The sequence below is a fragment of the Tursiops truncatus genome, chromosome 18 (genome assembly GCF_011762595.2).
Source record: "Tursiops truncatus isolate mTurTru1 chromosome 18, mTurTru1.mat.Y, whole genome shotgun sequence".
NCBI lineage: Eukaryota > Metazoa > Chordata > Mammalia > Artiodactyla > Delphinidae > Tursiops > Tursiops truncatus.
In genome coordinates this window covers 47,478,076-47,501,377 of record NC_047051.1, presented here as the reverse complement: position 1 = coordinate 47,501,377, position 23,302 = coordinate 47,478,076, and positions in this window count along the sequence as shown.

Below are 23,302 nucleotides of genomic sequence, written 5' to 3'. Positions count from 1 at the left end.
AAAGCCATGTAGGACCATATACAAAGAGCCAGGCTACTGCTACCTCTGGTCATAGAAAACAGAAAGGCAGTTATACTTCTAGGCATCACATCTTTGTTCAACAAAAGAAGGACAAGATGGAGTGGCAAAAATTTACACCAATTTAGTGAGTCTGTGTATGTTTATGTGTAATGCACACTCATACTTACCACCTAAGTTACTAGAAAGCTCCATTTTTCCATGAACACCTCCACTTATATCACATTAGCTCAATCTGGAAAACATGACCACCCTTAGCTTCAAGGGAGTCTAAGAAAAGGAATATTTTAAGCTCAATACATCTCTTCCCTCCAAAAATTAGGGTTCTGTTAATAAGTAAGGGAAAAATGGATATTGGATGTACAATTAGGAGTATCTGCCTCAATTATTCTTTGGAGAGTTCTTTATCATATTAAAAAGGGCGTACTGCCAATGCAGGGGACATGGTTTGAAGCCCTGGTTGGGGAAGATCCTACATGCCGCAGAGCAACTAAGCCCATGAGCCACAACTACTGAAGCCCATGTGCCTAGAGGCCATGCTCTACGACAAGAGAAGCTCCCGCACTGAGAAGCCCACGCACCGCAAGGAAGAGTAGCCCCTGCTCTCTGCAACTAGAGAAAGCCCGCGCGCAGCAACGAAGACCCAACACAGCCAAAATATTTTAAAATCTTTTTTAAATAGATAAAAAGGGCATAACTGTAAATTTTAGAAAAGTTGGACCAAATCCCTACTTGCTCTTCACATCATATATTGGACTAAAAAGATATTTATTTATTCACTCAAAAGTCATTATTATATGCAAATTCTGACTAGGCACTGTATTAGATGTTAAGGAGACAAATGAGACACAAACCTGCCCTCAAGGAGCTTACAATTTGGTAGATGAGAGAGAGTGTTAAAAAAAAAAAAGTGCAAAGGAGTAAAGGCAACCGGAATACGTTGCCCCCAAATATGCCTTTGACATAAAAATTACTTTGAGCTGAAGGCAATTAAAACTCAGCAAAGCCAGAAAAAACCTCCCCCTTTTCTGCCCAAAGGCAGGATATACATTCTCTTTTTACTGGAGAGAGACTCTTATCAACCTAGAGACCATCTGCAAATAAACCTTCCTCCATTAGTTTTCTTCCCAGTTTGCTGCCTTTGAAAGCCTAAAACTGCTGTCTTTTGACCTGTCATTTCTCTATCAAGTTATTGCCCGTTGTTGAAGATGCTAGGTGAGCTGAAATTTTAAGCCACCTTTTTGAGTTATCTTGGGTTTACTTTTCTCTCACCCGATGTGTGCTACATACAGTAATAAACTGTGTTTTTCTCTTGTTAATCTATCTTCTTGTTAAAAGAGTTCCAGGGTTTCCCTGGTGGCACAGTGGTTGAGAGTCCGCCTGCCGATGCAGGGGACACAGGTTCGTGCCCCGGCTCGGGAAGGTCCCACAAGCCGCGGAGCGGCTGGGCCGGTGAGCCATGGCCGCTGAGCCTGCGCGTCCGGAGCCTGTGCTCCACAATGGGAGAGGCCACAACAGTGAGAGGCCCGAGTACCGCAAAAAAAAAAAAAAAAAAAAAACAAAGAGTCCCAGCTGCAAACCTAAGGAGCGTAAAGGTGGTTTTGCCTCCCTGCAGTGGCTTTTGTCCAGTGAGTAGCAGTCACTGTAGGAAAAGTGATGCATTTTACCTGGGGAGACTGGGAATAGGGGTGTCAGGAATGACTTCATGCCAGTTAGTCACGAGCAGTATCTTGAAAGGAAGTAGGCATCTGCTAAATAGATTGCCTGGGGTGATATGGAGGAAGTTGCACATTTCCATAAGTTTGAGCAAAATCACATAGGACTCAAAGAGCTTAGTGTATTGCACAAAGCTATGAGGGAATATAAAAATTAAACTCAAGTGAAAAGGAAAACACTTTGTGTAATATAGTCAATTAACAAAGAAACCATTTTCAAAACAAAATGATATGAATTCCCAAACTTGCTGCTTAGAGAGGAAGCCCCAGTAAATCTTAGATTGAGTTCTCCTGAGAGTTTAAATAAAAACGGTGGTTTTGTTTTCCTGTCCACATCCACACAATAGTGCTGAATTAGGTTGCAATAGGGGGGTTCCACACTACCAGCCTAGGGGGTAAAGTAGGATCTGTAATTCCATAGTTCATCTCTCCCAGCTGTATTGCAAAATCCATCACTTCGTCTGGCTCTAAGGGAAGGAATGTCTCTATGGAGTATCTCACAGCATTTTTATTACTCAACATTTCCATTTTCTTGGTCCAACATCTTTTTAGTGGCTAGACCCTGATTTTTTCCGGTGAAATTGAAACTTCCGTGCAATATGGATACCATTGCTGATAAGTGAATCCTTGGAATATGTGGCTAAATGTTTCTCTTTTTTTCTCTTTGCTCAACCACATACTTTTATTTTGGCTGCCATTATAACTTCCAAGCACCATTGTCCTGCCTTCATAATCTCTCTTACTAGAAAATGTAATCTGCTGATCCGTCTAGTTGGTGCTTTTATTTAAAAAATCAGTTAGGAAAAAAATCAGTTCTGTTCCCTGGTGGGAAACAGAACTCATCCTCAAAGGTTCATAGAAAGAGATCCTAATAAGTGAACAATGTACAGAAGGGGTGAGCGGGATTAAAAAACAATAAGGGATGATGAGGCTTCCAGAGATTAGCAATAGTCATAGCTGTTTTCAGCTGGGTCTGAAAGAACTAGGGAAAGGAAAGGCATTTCCAGAGATCAGTGAGACAGGCAACTTGGAGGAGACCCTGGGGCAATAGCTGGGAGTGTGGAGAGACCTGGCACCAAGGAAGGTGGGGGAATAAATGCTTTGATTTTCTTCTCTCCCCTCCCCCCATCTTGTGTTGGTTCCTTCCTCTGGCCAACCCCAAGGAAAAACTGGCTGGGCAACTTTCAGGCACAAAGCAGGGAAGGGAGGAAAATAGCTCTGTTAGGAGGCAGGGAAAGCAGTAACCAGGAAATCACTCTACGTATCTTTTAGGTTGACAACACTTAGTTTTCGTATTCCAGAAAACTCCGAGTACCAGATAGCAAATTACACTAGGCTTCTGGTTAGGATCAGATCTCCTGGCACTTGGGCGCTGAAATGATGGGAGGGTTTGAGTAACATTTACTTCAACATTTTTTAAAGACTCATTTATTTTTAACCTGGGTTTGGATTATGGCTCCACTAATTAACTTGGTTAAATTACTTTGTTTCTATGAACAGTTTTCCCATTTAACAAATGGGACAAATTCATAGACTTATCAGGAAAAAGATAAATAAAATAATTTATGTTAAGCAGTCATCACAGTGACCATCACATTGCAAGTACTTTGTTTTGTAAATATTGGCTATTATTATTAGAAATTATAAACTTGGCTATTTTAACCAAGTAGCTTAGGATACAGAAATAATACCTACATCATAACATTGTGAGAGTTAAATGAATAAATAAATAGAAAGCACTTGGGGGAAAAAAAGGCCAAAAGCTAGTATTGTTGTTGTTGTTATTATTATTATTATTAATAGATCATACTTTAATAATATATTCATTGACTATACATGTTCTTTTATCTCCTGCTTTTTAAAACATAACAAGTGTATGTTTTTTAAAAGCAGGAGATAAAAGAACATGTGCACTATTGTCCCATTTTTGTAAAAATTGTATGTCCCATGATACCCAGTGAAGAATTTTAAAGTATTTTACCAAAATGAGTACACTTAAAAGTTGCTAGCTTAAGTAGTGGAAATAACACACCACCACTATGGAACATGACTCTGTTTTGGAAAGGGCACCAGGATGGCCATTTAATTTTACACACTTTGGAAAATGACCCTCATCATTGACCAGTCCGTACATCTTGAGAAACTACCTAGAGGGGATTCTCTGTGATAGAGTGTGGTTGCTGACTTTAGGAACAATGATGTCTGATGCACATTTAATTATCCACTTTGGCACCATACTTCTCTTACGATATAAAATTTGTCTGCAGCCCTCCTTGGGCTGCAAAAGGAGGCATTGTATCCATTTTTTGAGGTGAGGTCGTCTTAAGAAAGGTGGTGTAGGATTGAGAGCAATGATGAGAACCATGTGACTGTGAACTACAAGGAACTCTACAATGAATAAAGGAAGAGCTTTCTAAACATGAAGAAATTCAGTCCTTTATTTGCTTAAAACATTTATGGTCTATTCCTGAATGTGTACATTAAGTTGAGAAGAATTAAGACTTCAATGTAATTCATTCATCATCCCTTTGGAGTGATATGTAAAGATTTTAGAAAGAAAAAGATTGACAGGCAGACCATAATGGAAGAACATCTAGATTAAACGTCAGCATTCTGAAATACTGAAGACATTGATTTGATTTTCCAGAGCAAAATGAAGTTGAAAAAAAAATCATGAAAGATGATGTAAATGAATGTTTTATGCTAGAAATGATATTCACCAATTATATTTTAAACTGCTGCCATTTTTTTCCATCTTCATTGTAATCACAAAGTTCAGATGTAATCTTGGCTCGCCAGGACCTCCTAAAACCCTTCAATGGCTTCCATCTGCATTTTGAATAAAACTGAAACTTTATGCTCTGACATTAAAAACCCTATCAGGTCTTACTCCTGAATAGTTTGAAATCTCATCTACAAAGCTGCTTAATGACTGTGTTCCAACTGCCCTTGAATATGGGAAGATTCTTCTCCTCTCAGGGACTTCACACTTGTTCTTCCTTCAGACTGGAACACGTTCCTTCAAGATATTTGCATTGTTGGCTTTTTCTTTTTATTGTGACCTCTATTCAAATGTGACCTCCTCAGAGAGGCTTTTGATGACTCTCATTTCTAAAGTCCTTTAATAGTTTACTTTCCCTGAGGCTTATCTCATTATGTGAAATTAGAGCTTTTATTTATTTTTTCTGCTCTTGTGTCTGCCTAGTTGGCCTGGGGAGAATCACTGGAGGTGTAATATCTGGGCAGCTCAGGAGCCCCACTGGGATGGAGAGTTGATTAAAACTGGTTGAGGCTGACCAGATGCCCTCAAACATTCACTATCAGCTCCATATCAACCCCAACTCCACCTTCCCCACCACCTGTAATCCAGGTTTGGTAGCATACAACCTAAGGGCACTGCCTCTTCTATGTCTGCTTATTTTTAAGAGGCATTACCTGACCAAGAATTAGCAAACAGAATCTTCAGTAGTGGTTCTGTGGCAGCTGGATTTCTCTGTGCTAGAGTTCATCCCCTCCCCCTCCTCAAACACACAAGGAAAATATACTGAAGTATGGTAAATATATTTAAAATATAAGGGGAGATGTTAAACATATATATGTAGCATATACAATACTATGATATAGTAATATATAATATTTATTTATAATATATAAAAAGAGAAGTTATTTTTAAAAGAGAACCATGTGGTGGTATGGAGTATAAAAAATAGAATAGGAAAATTACAGAACACAATGCTTGGGAAAAAAGTAGGATGAACCTTCAAGTAGAACAAACTAGAGAGCTGGAATATCAAGCTGGGAAAGTCCCTGATGGCAGAAGGAAAAGAAAAAAAGAGAGTGACAATAAAAAGAGATGTGGAAGATATACATAGAATTGTCAGATCTAGACATTAGATGCCCCAGAAGGAGAGTAAAAGACTGGATAGCATGGAATATTTCAAGAAATTCCCAAAATCAAAGGATGAAAGCCCCAAGTTTCAAAGTGCTTATAGAGTGCCGAGAAGAAGGCCCCATACTCAGACACAATACAGTAACATTAAAGAATGTCAAAGCACAAATTTTAAAGGTTCAAAAGAGAAAGAGTAGATTATCTAAAAAGAACAACAAGATTCATACTGACATCATGCATTTCAACATGAATTCTAGATGAAAAAGACAATAGGGTAATATTTTAGAGTAAAATAATTATGAAAATAGAACTAGATGTGCAACCAAATTGTCATTTAAATGGGAGGGTATGATAAAATACATTGTGGTAAATAAGTCTTTAAAATATTTTTTTCACAAGACAACCCACTTTAAAAATGCTCTTGGGGAGTCCCCTGGGGAAAAAAAAAATGCTCTTGAAGGAAATAATGAAATAAGAAGGGTAATAAATTCTGGAGGTTGTTATAAGAGATATGGGAAATAAGGATGATAAAATACCATCTAATTCCAATGTGAACATTGTTATCAAAGAAAGCTGAGATGAAAAAAAGATAATAAAAAAATTTAAAAACTCAATAGAAAATTCCAGACAATATCAAAAAAGGTAGACAGAGACCAAATGAATAAGAAAATATGCTGAAATGTAGATTTTATGGAGAGGGATAAGTAAGCCTTCATAAATTTAAAGAATTAACATGGGTGAATAAACATGAGTGTAGGGCTTATTTTGAAGGTAACTACAATAAAAACAAAGTTTAATATACAACTCGTAAACTAAGAAAACCTTGATTGACCCAATAAAAAGCAGAGAAAAAGAAGAAAAAAAGTGTACAACAGTAAAAACAATATGGAAAATATGGCAAAAATAAGTCTTTAAGGTTTTTTTTTAATGTAAAGGGTTCATGATCATCAATTAAAAGACAAAGAATTCGCTTTTTTTCTTTAAGATTTTGCAGTATGTTTTCTGCAAGAGAATACACTGAATATGTAAAGAATACACTGAATATGTAAAGGCAAAAAGGTTGAAAATGCAAATTTGGAAAAGAGTATTTCAGGTAAATATGAACCAAAAATATCTTGGGTAGCAACCTTAATAGTTGAAAAAAAAGTATTTTAAATGGTAAAAAGGGAGGTTATAAACTGGTAAAGGAAAAAAGCAGGAAGATATAATTTTATGAGCATATATATATATATATATATACACACACACATAACAATATAATTTCAAACTGTATAAAGAAACAACTGACAGAATTTCAGGGAGAAATTGATAAATCTCATTAATTATAAATTTAGATTTTAATATACCCTTTGAAACCATAGGTCAAACAGACAAAAAATAAACACTAATATCAAAGATCTGAACAAATCAGTTAACTCAGGCTATTGGATAATATAAAACTGTACAGTAAAACTCAGAGATTACACTTATTTTATGCATACACATAGAAAATTAAAATTCCACGTATTAAGCTACAAAGAAAGCTTCATTTTATTCCAAGCGTCAGTATCATGCAAGCTATGTTCTTTGACTATAAATCAATAATATTAAAAATCAACAACAAAACCATATGATTGAACACTAAAAATCATTTCAAGTAATTACCACTGGATTAAAAAGAAAATTATAAAGGAAACTAAAGAATGCTTAGAACTGAATATCAATGAAAACACTAAAGTACAGAAGTTGTAAGACAAAAATTATGCTAAACATTAGAGCAAAAGTTCAACTCTAAATAAATTTATCAGTAGATAAGAAAAAAATAGAAATCGAGCAAGAAAGTAAACTCAAAGAACCAAGAAGAAACAAAATAATAAAGATATAGTAAAATTAATCAAATAGAGAGCAAGCAAAACCAGTAATTGGTTCTTGGAAAGTTTAATAACATGAACTTCTGGAAAAAGTAACGAAAAAATGAAAGAAAATGCAAATAAAAGTATAGAATAAAAATGATGAAATAACTACCAACTAACAGAGGTAGAAAATTAGTGAGAGAATAAGATCAACAACTATTTTTTAAAAAGCAGATAAAGTGGATAAAAAAGCCAAAATTGAAGCGAGGAGAAATAGCAAACCTGAATAAACCAACAAGCATTAAATAAACCAAATGATTTGCCCCTCACCAAAAGCCTCAAGCCCTTATTGTTTTATAGATAATTCTGCCAACATTTTAGGGAATATTTAGCTCTTATCATGTCAAGCTATTCCAGAAATTAGAAAAAAGATTAATTAAAAAGAATTAGAGTTGCCTAATTTTTGAATCTGATGAAATATTGATTCTACAAACAGATAAGGAAAATCAAAGAAAATAAATTATAGCCCCATTTTACTTACAAATGCAATTGCAAACATGTTAAATAAAACAGTGATTTTATAAGAAATATTTAAAATGCATTATGATCAAGATTAATTATTCCAAAAATACAAGGATAGTTCAACAGCAGAAATTTTATCAATTGCCATAATAATAACCAAAGGAGAAAAATACAGGTTTACTACACCGGATGCATAAAATGATATGATAAAATTCAACGTTAATTTATAATTATTAAAAGCATAGAAAACGTAGAATAAAATGGAATTTCCTAAGTTAGTAAAGATTATGTAACAAAAACTTATCACAAATATTTTTAATATAGAAACATTAAGACTGGGAAAGGACAAGAATATCTCCTTCCGCACTACTGTTTGATACGCTGCTGGAGATTCTAGCCAGCACTAAAAGCAAAAGATGTAAGAAATGACATAAACTGGTGAAACTATCATTACTTTTAGATTTAAAAACATAGTCCACAAACTATTAGAAATAATAAGATCTCTACAAAGTAACCGACTATAAGATAAACTTTTAAAAACCATTAGCATTTGTCTGTACTGGAAATAAGCTAGAGAATAGATTTAAAAGTACATCACACAGGGCTTCCCTGGTGGCACAGTGTTGAGAGTCCGCCTGCCGACGCAGGGGACACGGGTTCGTGCCCCGGGCTGGGAGGATCCCACATGCCGCTGAGCGGCTGGGCCCGTGAGCCATGGCCGCTGACCCTGCGCGTCCGGAGCCTGTGCTCCGCAATGGGTGAGGCCCGCGTACCGCAAAAAAAAAAAAAAAGTACATCATTCACAATAGCAAAGAAACTATAAAACATCAAATAATTAGCTCAATTAAAATGTACAGAATCTTTGGTAAGTTACTAATAAATTACATATATGCATACTAATGATCCAGCAATCTCATTACTAAGGAATTTATCCTAAATATATCCTCATGTACAACAAGCCCTTGTAGCATGTTTATTGCAGCATATCTTTTGTTGACAGGGAATTGGAGTCAAAGTATCCTTCAATGGGGATTAGATGCCACCATGTAGAAAGTTAGAGGCAAGGAGTAAAAATGTACACACAGCAAACCTGGGAATGTTTAAAAGCATAATTCTGGCTGAAAAAATAGACAACAAAATGAGATTTTTACTGCAGTATCGTCTATGTAAACTTAAGTTTCACGCACACAAAATAACAACACATGTTTTACAAGGACACATAAAAACCGAAAGCTGTGTGACAACATGTTTGAATTATTGTCTCTTGTGTCTAGGGGTAGGGAAGGGGTGAGTGTGAGGAATGGGGCCAAAAGGAAATAAATTAAAGTGTAACTAAAGTAATAACAAGAAAGTAGTTTGGCACAGACAAATAAAGGTAGAATGCCATAGAACTATAACTAATCCAATCTTTTGTACCTGATACCCAGAAAAATAAGATAACCTCAGTCTCTATTTTTTTTTTTTTTTTTTTTTTTTTTTGCAGTATGCGGGTCTCTCACGTTGCGGAGCACAGGCTCCGGACGCGCAGGCTCAGCGGCCACAGCTCACGGGCCCAGCCATTCTGCTGCATGTGGGATCCTCCCGGAGCGGGGCACGAACCCGTGTCCCCTGCATCGGCAGGCGGACTCTCAACCACTGCGCCATCAGGGAAGCCCTCATTCTCTATTTTTAAGTACCTATATTCAGAGCTGCTGTAACAATGGCAGCAAAGGGGAAGTGAAATGGTTAAGGCTGGGCTGCACTGGTTACAGATCCACAAGATAAATGAGGCGAGGAAGCAGCACCATTGGTTCTGTGCTGTGTCCATCTTTCTTGCAGCAGAGCAAACAAGACAGCAACACATTGATTTACAGTAAAAGGGCCTATCTTTGCAACCAGAAGGGTTGGAAACTTTATTTTTTTTTTTCAATGAGAGCAAATCACTCTTTTAAGGAAGTCACTGAGCATCTAAAGAGAGAGGCTTTGAAAAATAGTTGATGAAATAGGTGGATGCTTTATGTGTCTCCTCAAAGAGCATAATTTTCAGCGTCAGCCATTGTTTTAAAGGTAGCCATTTTTCCGACCTTACGTGGTTTAACTGCAACCCAGGTGATTACGGACTTTATTGGAGACCATCCTGAAATGGGGATTGCTAATGATCTATGTTACTAGTCTGAGTTTCCTTAAGGCATAATGAATAATACATAGCATCATTATTATGTCCTAGAAAAAGAAAGGGGGGAGGGGCCTGCTTATAGAGAGACGAAAGGAGGGACTTCAGACTGAATCTCAGAGGCGACTGGCATTTAAGGAAATGAAGGATATCATTTCCTGCAAATGATTCTTGTTCGCTGCCAAATGCCAATTTAGGATTCACATAATACAGTGACTGCTTTGCCACTTGAACTCCAAAATGAAATTACCTCTCTGTCTGGGACTTCTTCAGCTGCTTTTTCAACTTTGTTTTGGTTGGCTATCTGAATTTTGTTTTATTCGTACAATCTACCTGGAGAGAAAAATTACTTGCTTTTAGCTTCTTTAGCAGGAACCCAGTTTTTAAGCTCAATGGGAAAAAAGAAAGCATGATAGATTTTGGCAAGGTTTCCAAAGTTACTTGTTTGGAGTCTGAAATGATGTTATTAATCTCCTGGTAAAGGCATTATATTTATTCCATTACGGGAAAAATTAAATATTTTTCTGTTTGTCTAAGAACCTCCTGGGAATAGAAAGCATAACTTCAAGGAATACAAAATGTGCCAGCAATGTACTAGGGATAATAAAATGCAGCTCTTTGACTTTTATTATCTCCAACATTTTCATTGTTCAATTCAGCTCATGGTCACTGAGGAGCTGATATTTCTAGGTACTCTGTGTGATACAAAATATAAATATCTCCTAATTCCTACCCTCAAGTAACGTAAATATCAGAGCTTAGAGAAGAAGATATATATACTACTAATTGTAACACAATATATAATGCAAAAGATAACACAAAGGAAATCTAAGGAAAGTAACATGGGCAGGATAGAAGAGGGAGGAATTAGCTTCTGAGAAGGGAATCTGGAAATACTCAGTGGAGAAGGTGACATTTGAGCAAAGCCCTTAAGGACGTATAGAATTTCACTAGACAGATACGGGAGTGCAAATGCATTCTGGGCAGCAATAGCAATATATACAGGGTAAGGAGCATAGATTGCACATCTGCGAAATAGTGAATACTCTCTATCATTGAAAGTATGGAAAAAGTGCATTTCTCAGGACATGACAGTATAAGACCTGCTTGCAGAAGGCTTGGATTTGTTGCAAAAGAAACTGGGTTTACTATGTGGATAATACTCAGGTCCCAGAACCTACTTGAGCAGGGTAGTGACAGAATGTGACTAATACCTGGGTAAGAGTGTGGAGGATGAATTTCAGGGAAGAGAATGGAGTAATCAGTTCAAAGAATTCACAGAAATCCAAGAGAAGGGTACTGAGAATGGGAGGGAAGAAATACCTTCAGGAGGCCTCATGGGTACATCATTTTAACAGGGTTACGTGATGAGATGTATTAACATGCTTTCTTCTCTTAAGTTTGTTTTCATATAACTTTCTCCCTATTCAGCCAGAGGCAGACATATGACTTAGGTATTATTAGAATTGTGATAGTAAGAGTGAAAGAGAAATTAAAAGGCGAAGTTGAGCCCTTAACCATTAAAAGAGAATTTTGACGATAAAGACTAGCTGTGTCACATCAAGACTACTTATGAAAGACAAAGCGAATGAAACCTCGAAAGGCTGAAAGCTCTTTACAAAGAGACTGCTGTGAACTTGAAGGAGCGGCTTTAAACAGGAAGAGATGATATACCTCAAAATGGCAATTTTAAGTACTCACAACACCCGCCTCTCACCCACCACCATCATCAGAATTAGGAAGTTGTGAGCTCAAAAGTGATATTAGAACTCTATAGGATACAAAGTTACTTGTTTACTGCACATTATCAGTCCCCTACATAATCAACAATACTTGCTAACTGATTCAAAGGGGTGAGAGTAAAGGGTAATGAGTTGGAAGGATAAAATAGGCAGAGAATGAGACGCGATGGTGAGCCATGAGCCATGGAATGTAGGCACCTCTAGGAACTGGAAAAGAGGAGCCTGACACTGACATAGATTAAGTGATGCCCAGTTCAGTGGCCCTGGCCTGTGACCAGTGGGAAAAACACAGGTGAATTCAGTGACTGCACATCTCTGTACAATCCCACATCTCAGAGGCACCAGAGATGGGTAGAAGGAAGAAGAAGCCCAAGCAACATCATTGTTATACAAGCATGTGATCAGGGCACAGCTGTGGCACTAGGGCTGCCTAGTGGTCTGGCAGGCCATTATGTAACCAAGAGACAATTCCTAAGCAAGAAGAAGAGAAAAGACTGAATAAAGGACTGGGTAAAGGCTTTGGTATCAGTAAAATATATATATTTTTAAAGTAGCATCCATACTTCTGAACCTGGGTTAAAGGGAGCACAATGATCCCAGTAATCACAGTAGGGAACAAGGTGGAGAGGTGGAACTAATAGGATCCGTTTAGGGCTCTGGACTCTAAAGTACCCATATGTAGCTAGAACTAGGAGTCTGGATGGGGATCTCCACTGGAGAGTCATCCCATCAAATTGACTATTGAAGCTAGGAGTACATAAAATTTACTTCCTGTCTTAGTGCAGGCTGCTATAACAAAATACCATAGACTGGGTGGCTTGAACAACAGATATTTAATTCTCACAGTTTTGGGGTCTGGGAACTCCAAGGTCAAGGTGCCAGCAGATTGAGTTCCTGGTGTTGGCCCATGTTTTGGCTTGCAGATGGCCACCATCTCGCTGTGTGCTCACAGAACCTCTTCTTTTCGCATGTGTGGAGAGAGATTTCTATGTCTTCCTCTTCTTATAAGAGCACTTATCGCATCATGGAGGGCCTCACCCTCATAACCTCATCTACACCTAATTATCTCCCAATGGCCCCAACTCCAAACACCATCACATTGGGGGTTAGTGTTTCAACATATGAATTTTGGGGGAGACACAAATATTCAGCCCATAACACTTGCCCTGGAATAAAGTATAGGGGGAAGAGGAAAAAAGGGTGAGAAGATATCTATAAAAACAAACCTTTAAGATGTGTGTGAGGGGAGAGGCAGCAGCCGTTATGAGAACCTGAGAAGGACTGAGTTGAATCAGTCAGAGAAGGAGGAGTGGATTCAGAGTATGCATGAGTGAGGTATGAAAGTATCAAGGGGAAAGAGAGCATTGAGCAAGAGGAGGTAGGTAACTGGGCAAAATGCTTCAGAAAAGGTAGCTGTGAAAAGGACCAGAAAAGGCCACAGAGTGTGGCTGCCAATAATGGTGATATTATTCAATATGCTTCATATCTCAATACTGCCAGATGCTGTCTTAGTTGTTCTTTTTTTAATGACAATATTACGTAGGCACCATAAAAACACTTTATCTAAATCAGCTTTGCCCTCTGGTTCCTTATCTGAAGGATAAAATATAATGCAGGTTTAATCATTCAGCTAGCTTATGAACATGTTCGGAAATTAAATTAACGCTTTTAAGTCATTGCTGCTCTGGTGACCAAAATAATGGTCTTGAGTCCTGTCCAAGTTAACAAAGCTTCCCAAGTACTAAATTAATGGGCAGATTGAATAGCGTTTGCAACAGGACATTTCCTTGTACTCTAACTTCCTCTCTGGCAATAAGTTTTCTACAAAGGTATCAATTAGTGACCTGTAACCAGTAAATGGATTTCTCATTCCAGCTTTCATCAAATGACCCCTAAATGCACAATTGCTGTAATCAGTCACTGTGTTGTGTACATAGTACTTAGGACTGTCTTCGTAAAATATTTGGAAATTATTTGCTTGCTAGCATTATGAATTTGAATTCAGAATCTCCAATTAAAATTTCAAAAAGCATTACTTTACCCTTTTTAAAAAGCCAAACAGACAGATCAATTGTGGAAGACAATCCAACAAAAGTACTTACAAAATAACCCTATGCTTGTAGCATCAAGTAAAAAGCATTTGTTATTTTAGTTCTTAACATGAACATGAAAAAATTAAACATAAATGTAGTTATATTATCAGTTAATGTTAAAGTAACAAGGAGGCTGTATAGTTAGTATCTTGTCTTCAATTATTATTGATTTAAACTGACTATGAACATGTCAGTTTATAATGAGAGGCTTAAAACGATTCCTAAAAATTTCACAGAATATCTCTCTAAACATCTTATGGAGTCTTGGTTTCTTTCCACAAAAAATAGCCTAAGAAATGGCTACTGACTGCTTTGTTATTGTTTTGTTCTTTTAAAAGAAGTCAATCCTGTGAGAGAGGATGGCTGACAAGAAATGATAAATCCAGTGGAGCATACCAGTACTTGGGTTATTAGGCAGCAAATGGTCAAGCTTATCATGTGCTTAATTGTAGCTTTTATTAAAGAATAACAAATAGGGCTTCCCTGGTGGCGCAGTGGTTGAGAGTCCGCCTGCCGATGCAGGGGACGCGGGTTCGTGCCCCGGTCCGGGAAGCTCCCACATGCCGCAGAGCGGCTGGGCCCATGAGCCATGGCCGCTGAGCTTGCGCGTCCAGAGCCTGTGCTCCGCAACGGGAGAGGCCACAACAGTGAGAGGCCCGCGTACTCTAATGTACCACAAAAAAAAAAAAAAAAGAATGACAAATAATAATAAGTAAAGGCAAGATTGATTTAACTTTTATTTTGTGCTAATATTCTAAGTGTTTGTCATGTAATATTTATTGAATCTTCACTATACCCCCCTTCAGTAAACACTATCATTATCTATTCTAATAGATACTATACATATCACTATTTTACAGGTTAGGAAAATGAAGCCCAAGAGGTTAAACAAGTTTCCTAAAGTTGTAACACTTTGTTCGGGTTTTTAAATGATAGTTGCTACATTCCTCATCTCTTTAAGGTAGCCTCTCTCTTAATATTCTGAAAAAGTTATATGGGAGAACTGCTTTCTGTGAACCCATAGAGGGTGGGGAAGATATCTCTTCTCCTCGTCCACCCTAAATGTGTAAGCTTTACCTTCATTATTTTTCACTTACTTTGCATCTTTCTATCTTCACTTGCTGATCTCATTTAGGTCCCAGACCAAAGCATGTTGGGTATCATAATTTAAAACAAACAAATGGACTCCTGGGTCCTCTGGCGGGGGAAGATACATAAAGAGAAGGCTTGATATCCTGGATATAAGATGGCGGTCAAGAATTTGGAGTGAATTCTAGCTCAGCTGTTGAATAGCTTCTGATAATTGGGAGCTCTTGATCTATTTTACTAAATGAAGTGAAGGCAAAAGAAAAATTAGCTCAAATATTTTTAAAAATAGAAAACTCAGCATCAGTTCTATTTCTTTCAAGAGTTGTAAATTGATTTGGATGGTCTTTTTTTTTTTAACATCTTTATTGGAGTATAGTTGAATAGTTCTTAAACACAGTACAAATAAAGCAAGATATGGTAAATATTCAGGACACTACAACATTGCTGTTTTTAAATATTCTCATTTGCCTTTTTCTCCATAAATGATAATTTTACAATTATGAGGTTACCAATTCTACATATTATGTAGATGCTGTAGGAATTCAGTGAGATAGTAGTTCTGAAGGCATTTTGTGAGCCCTAGCACATCATAAAAAGATAAGTTGTTTTATCATAACATGGTTGAAACAATCCCCTATGGCATTAATTCTCAGTTATAGGAATATAGGTGAGGTGCTGTGAAACTGCTGCTCTTGTGAGAAACAGAGGTAGAAATTACAAGCTGCTCCACAGTCCACTGAACCATGATCCTGGAGTTCACTTATCACTTAGAAGCTGCTTTCTCCCCCTCCTTTCTCTCCCATACCTCTTTTTCTTCCCCTGCTTCTTTCTCTGTCTCCAATTGATTGTTAAGGCTTCAGTGACTTTAATTAGGCTCTCCCTCTGGCATATCTCCAGCTCTAAAATCTAGAGGAGTTGTTAAGCTATTTATTTAGTTATTTAGTTATTTATACACCGACTTTTTTCCCCCATAAAGTGTTAGGGGTCCTAAGAGGTTAAATTATTTGTAAGAGTATATTTCATTTTTCAAACTATATGCATAATAAGCACTCAGAAAGGCACCACTGCACAGAGACTAATGCCTGAATTAGACCTCAATCCCTACCATTTTAATAAAAAGAGTGTGCTACTACTTATTGGGGCTTTTTTTAACCTGTCGAACACCATACTAGGTTATTTACTTAATTCTCTTCATTGAAACTCTCAATAACCCTGCAAAGGAAATTTTACTTTCCCCATTATAGAGATGAGGAACTGAGGCTCAGTAAAATGAAAGTAATTTGCCCCAAATCACACACGAGCTAACGTACAGGGGTAAGATTCAAACTTAATTCTGGCTAACACCAAAACCATTACATCGCATTAGAGGAATTTTTTATTTGTTTTGAACTCATTCACTAAATTTAAACTCCAATGTGCTAATGAGAATAAAGCAACATAAAAATCCTCTTAAGGCTGTATAGAGGATCATTTGGTCTAATTCTCTATATCAGGGGTCTCCACCCCTGGGTCGTGGACCAGTACCTGTCGGCAGCCTGTTACGAACCCGGCCACACAGCAGGAGGTGAGTGACGAGTGAGCGAGCGTAGCTTTATCTGCCGCTCCCCGTCACTCGCATTACCACCTGAACTACCCCCTCCACCCGTATTGTTGCAAATGGCAAAATTTTATTCTTTTTTATGACTCAGTAGTATTCCACTGTATATGTGTACCACATCTTCTTAATTCAGGCGTCCATTGATAAGCAACTTAGGTTACTTCCATATCTTACCTTTTGTAAATAGTGCTGCAGTGAACATAGGGGTACATATATCTTTTCAAATTTGTGTTTGGGTTTTTTTTTTTAATAAATACCCAGAAGTGGAAGAGAATTAAGAGACTCAAACTCCCAGATATAAAATAAGTAAACCACAGGCGTGTAATATACACAGAGGGACTATAGTCAGTAATATTGTAACAACTTTGTATGGTGATGGATGGTAATTGGACTTAGTGTGGTCATTATTTCGTGATGTATAAAAATATCAGATCACTGTGTTGTATACTTGAAACTAATATAATATTTTATGTCAAGTATAAAATGAAAATAAATAGTGGCTGCACCAATTTACATTCCCACCAACAATGTACTTGTGTTCCCTTTTCTCCACGTCCTCACCAACATTTGTTATTTGTGGTCTTTTTGTTGATAGCCATTCTGACAGCGTGAGGTGATATCTCACTGTAGTTTTGATTTGCATTTCCCTGATGATTAGTGACGTTTTCATGTGCTTGTTGGCCATCTGTATATCTTCTTTGGAAAAATGTCTGTTCAGGTCTTCTGCCTATTTTTTAATCAGGATGTTTGTTATTTTCATAATACAAAAGAATAAAATTTTGCCACGTGCAACAACTTGAATGGACCTGGAGGGTATTATGCTTAGTTAAATAAGTCAGAGAAGCACAAATACAATATGTTACCACTTATACATGAATGAATATGACAAAACAAACTCATAGATATAGAGAACAAATGAGTGGTGACCAGTGGGGAGAGGGAAGGGGAGAGGGGTAAGAAAGGGGTAGGGGAGTAAGAGATACAAACTACTATGTATAAGAAAAATAAGATGCAAGGATATATACAGAGAATATAGTCAATATTTTATAATAACTTTAAATGGAGTATAGTCTATAAAAATATTGAATCACTATCTTGTACACCTGAAACTAATATAATATTGTAAATCAACTATACCTCAATACAAAATGTAAATATATAAATAAATAAATATCACTGATTCACCCACCCAAATCTGAGCATTTAACCAAAACCGCATATTTGGGGTTTCTTATACACACTTTTCTTCTTCTATCCACTCCTTCCTCAAGCAATGTGATCACAGTACTTAGCCATGGCTTTACTAACTGTCTACTTAACGTCACATGATGCAGAGGTGTTCTCAGGAACAGAACCCTCCTCTCCAGCCGTTCCTTCACTGATGATGCTCCGGAGATACCCTCCACTGGGCATAATGACCTCTGCTGGGGAAGGGTACTTGGAATGAATAATAGCTGAGGAAACCCCACGGAAAATCTAAGCACACAAACTAGGCTGTAGTGAGCAATAAGAAAGTGTCCATCAGTTTTGGAAAAGACTGGCTATCTGGTCACCAAATCCATTCCCCCTTCCTCCTGGTAACACATGTAGAATGCATTTCCCACATTTCCTTAGTTGATTTTTACCATGAGACTGAGTCTTAAGCAGTGGAATGTGGTTAAAAATAGTTTATATCACTTCCAGGTGACTCCCATGCAGTTGTCCATGATTTTGCCTCACCAGCTGGCTGGAATGGAGATGACCTTGCATGTTCAAGATGACCTTGCATGTTCTCTGTGATAGATCCACATAAAGGCAGCAGCCTGGGCCCATGATTTATCACTTCAAGGGAAACCACTCAACACTGGCTGGACTGTTACATGAGAAAAATTAAAACTTTAAAATTGTGCTAAGCTACCATAGTGATGGGGCTTATCAACCAGATTCTGGTGTTATCATAATTAATACAAAAATCTATATCCTGAAGTGAGATGCTTTCATTGCAAAAATCCAAAACATGGGGCATTAGCTCAGTGCTCAGATGTTGGCAGGAAAGTGATGTTGGCAGAGGTTTGGAAAATGGAGATTCACGTTACGTGGGGGCAGAGCATTTGGTAAAGATGCTTCTGCTTCCAGAACAGCCAAACCATGTTGACCCCTTTCTCAGATAGCAATGAAAAATGAAAAAACAATTACGGAATGCACCAGAGAGTGAACAAAAGCAGGTAGATTCTGGAAAGGAGTCAACACTTGAAAGAAGATAATGGCCTCAAGAAGAATTCTCCATTCTTATTACTTTTAGCCTAACTATAGGCTTCAGTGGGCGATGGGTTGAGTCTAAAACACTGATAGAACACCCAGAGTCTTTCTGGGATGAAGAACCAGTGGATAGATTGCAGGTAAACACAGCTGCTGCAAAGTGAGAAAGAATCCTGGAAAGAAGAGATCCTGAGAGGTGGAACCTCAAATTCCATGTGTAGACTCTGCCCAAATCTCTGGCCGACCCCGGAACCATATGTATGCGGGGAAGACGTCAAGCAGCATAACCAGTAATTAGAGAATGGAAATCTTATTTTAACTCCTTCCCAAGAGATGGAGTTTTCAGTTTGAGTCCAACAAAACTACCGTTACAAACAACAACAACAACAACAAAATCTCGAGATTTGGCAAAGCAATATGATAACATCCAGAGTCTCCACTCAAACCGTTCAAAATATCCAGGATACAACCCAAAAAAACGAAATACAAAGAAACATGGAAATATAGCTCATTCTTAAGAGAAAAGACAATCAATAGAGACTTGCCTCTGAGATGACCTACATGTTGGATTTAGCAAAGAAGAATTTAAAAACAGCTATTATAGCTAAGCTCACAAATGTGAAGAAAAAATGCTTGTAATGAGTAAAAGTGTAGGAAATCTCAGCAGATAGATACTATAAAAGAACCTATGGAAATTCTAGAATCGAAAAAGGGTATCTGAAACTAAAAATGCATGGGACGGGTTTAGCAGCAGAATGGAGATGACAGAGTAGTTTGTGAACTTGAAGATGGATCAATACAAATTATTTGATCTGAAAAGCAGAGAAAAGATAGAAAGAAAATGAAAAGAGTCTTTGGGACCTGTAGAAAAATATAAAAAAGTAGAACATATGTTTAATGAGAGTCCCAGGAGGAGACAAAAAATAGGGCAGAATAAAATATTTGAATCAATAATGGCCAAAATTTTCCTAAATTTTGTAAAAGACAAAATTTTACAGATGCAGGAAGTTTGAGGAAACCCAAGAAAGATAAACTCACATGTAACCACACTTAGGCCTATCATAGTCAACCTGCTGACCAAAGATAAAGAGAAAATCTTGAAAATCACCGAGAAAAAAACGACGCATTACGTACAGGGGAACAACAATTCCAGTGACCTCAAGCTTTTCATCAGAAGCAATGGAATCCAGATGACAATGCAACAACATCTTTAAAATGCTGCAAAAAGCATTGGGGAGAGGAGGGTGGTAAACCTGTTGACCTAGACTCCAGTGAATCCTTCAGGAATGAAGGCAAAATAAAGACATTCTCAGATAAAAGTAAACTAAGAAGAAACATCCAGTAAAATTGTCGCCAGTGAAGAAAGGAGGGCAGATCACATGCCTACTCTGTCTGAGACCTAGAAGTGGTGGGAGCCAGAGTAATAGTGTACGCCTGCTCTCATTGTATTCTTTCAGCAAAGTATCACACGGAAGATAGAAACTCAGGAGAGGGTTGGCTGGTTTGCAGGCAAAAATGAAAAAGAATAAAGAGGAACCAGAAATTTAAGACCTTTATGGTTAGAGCAGCTAGATGGAATCTAAATGAGTGAGAAATAAAATTCTCTTTTGTTAAGCCACTGAGATTTTGATATTTTTCTGTCATAGTAGTAAGATTTATCATAATATGGCAATGGTAAATTTCTTTCATTTGATGAGTGTACATCTCTGTGTGTGGATAAATCAGGATGAAGAGTTTACAGATTCCTGGTTGCTTATGCCACCTAACTCTTTGACACTATTTTATGTTCATTTAGTATTTGTGAGAATGGGGACTTTCTATAATCTTTAAATAATTGTCTTTTCAGATGAATGTTCCTATACCCATTTTTAAATCACCACGGTATATAGAAAAACACAGTTTAATACATGTTGTTGATACAAATATAATAAATAAAAAGAAAACCTAAACTAAGAACAAATAAGCATCTTAAGATGGGTTTTTTATTTCATTATTATCTACAAGGTAAATGTTGTTTTCTTACAGACTTGCCTAATGAGATTTAGACTAAAAATGGAGCCCCAACTTTCTAAAGTAGTCATAAAGTGTTGTATTAAAAGCAAAGGAATTAGCTGGTTTGTTGCTACAATTTTCTTCTTCAAATAAATTTATTATTCAAAAATAATTTTTTTAGATAAAATTATCTATTTTTCAACTACAGTGAAAAATCATTTTTATTCCTGAATATTCTTTTCTCTCCTAAGTAATCCAAAGCCCTGGAACTTTGTAAGAAGAATAACTCTTAGAGTCTATAAAGAAATTTCTCCCAATAGAAATTTAGTTAATCCTCGCTTTTCTGTGAAGTACATAAGCCAGAAAATATTGCTTAGCTAGTTTATAATAGAAGAGAAATATGGCCTCATCACTTAATAGGGCTCTAATTTCTAATTAATCAAATATCATCAGCTGAATGAAAGGTCTGAATTCATGATAGACAGACATGAAATAGTGTTATTTTTCTGTAATGGCCATTCCCAGTCCAGCACCACACAGCTATCATAGCTCTCCAATCAGCTCTAGTGTTATTAAGAACTAATCTAGTGCAAAATCTCATTTTCATCTCCTATGATCTCCCCAACTCAAGCTTTGCCCATGCTGGAGGAAATTTCCTGGGGGAGGAGGGTGTAGAGGCTCCTCTTATGGTCCTAGCTCCTCCATGGTAGTGGTGAGAAAAACTATGGGAAGAAAGCAGAAAGTCTTTTTCCTTAAACAGAAATGAAATCTGTTGGGTGCTCTTGTTTCAAATGTTCATTTTAGAGCCCGTCAGTGACAGATATGGGATGCTCTCAACATTTTTGTAGAAACCTTGTGAGTTTCCCAGTGTAGGAAATATGACTATGCCATGAATCTCTCTGCTCATCACTTTTGGACTACATGCTGCCTAACAGTCCTGGACACTTGTAAAACCCCTGGCATAGATAATAGTGTAGGAAGACTTCTGTGTGGGTTGTGGAGGTATGAGGGGGAACCCTTTGCCTCTGATCAAATTTGCAGCTAGTTGAACAAACAGGGATTTTCCTAGTGGACCCCAGCTACTGCTGAATGGTGAAACAAAATTTTTATTTGTGCTAAGATGTTTTAATTTGTTATAAACTATTTTTAGAAATGTTTTCAAAACATTATGCCACAGTGCTAAACTAGAAAATGGGATATTTAAAAGTATTTCCTGTAATGACCAATAAATTCAGAAATATGAATTCATAGAAATTTACAAGTAGAAAATCTAATATTTATGTCATTATCAAACATTGAAGAAAGTCATATCTGATACACAGTCTTAGAAGGAATATATTTTGGTATATATGATAATTATGCCTTGATTGCAAAAAAAAAGTTGTATACAGTACAAAATGTGCTAATATGGTCAATGATGAATTGCATATTTTATATTAAAATACTTTCAATTTTCAGTCAATAAGTAATAATATTTACTATTTATAGAATACCTTTAAGGGCCAGCTTTGTAATTCCTTTTTTATTCCATTAATTTGTATTATAATTTTGTGAGGAAAGCATTTCCTGCTTTTTACTGGGGTAAATAAGATTGTAAGGAGCTTGTGGTGACATATTCTAAAGAGCAGCTCAATTAGGATTTAAATTCATGTTTTCTGACACAAAAGCCTGTTCAATTACCACTATCTATCTTTTTTGCAGATGAGCTGGACAGACCAGCTTGTTCTGAAATGCGTTTTAGCTCTTTTCACATCAGTTCAGAAAATACATACATATTGAAAGTATTTTGTTCAATATATAACCAAAATATATAACTAGTTATACAACTCAATATCAGAAAAGCAACCCAATAAAAAAAAATGTGCAGAAGACATGAATAGACATCTTTCCAAAGAAGACATACAGATGGCCAACAGTACATGAAAAGCTGCTCAACATAGATAATCATCAGAGAAATGAAAATTAAAACCACAAAGAGATATCACCTCACACCTGTCAGAATGGCTGTCATCACAAAGACCATAAATAACAAGTGTTGGTGAGGGATTAAGAGATACAAGCTGCTATGGATAAACTAGATAAACAACACAGATATATTTTACAGCACAAAGAAATAGAGCCATTATTTTGTAATAACTTTAAATGGAATATAATCTATAAAAATATTGAATCACTGTGTTGTACACCTGAAACTAACATAATATTGTAAATCAACTATACTTCAATTAAAAAAATATTTTGCTCAGCTAGGCATGAGGCAAATGAAGAAATTCCTGAGTAGATTGAGTGTGAAATGCTTTACCCCTTTGAGAAAATCTGAGCAGCCCGTCTAAGTCTGTGCCTTATTCCCCTATTCGAGAGGTACCCCTATCAGCAACCTGGCGAAATGGAAAGGGCATGGAACTCAGAGCCTGGTGGACCTG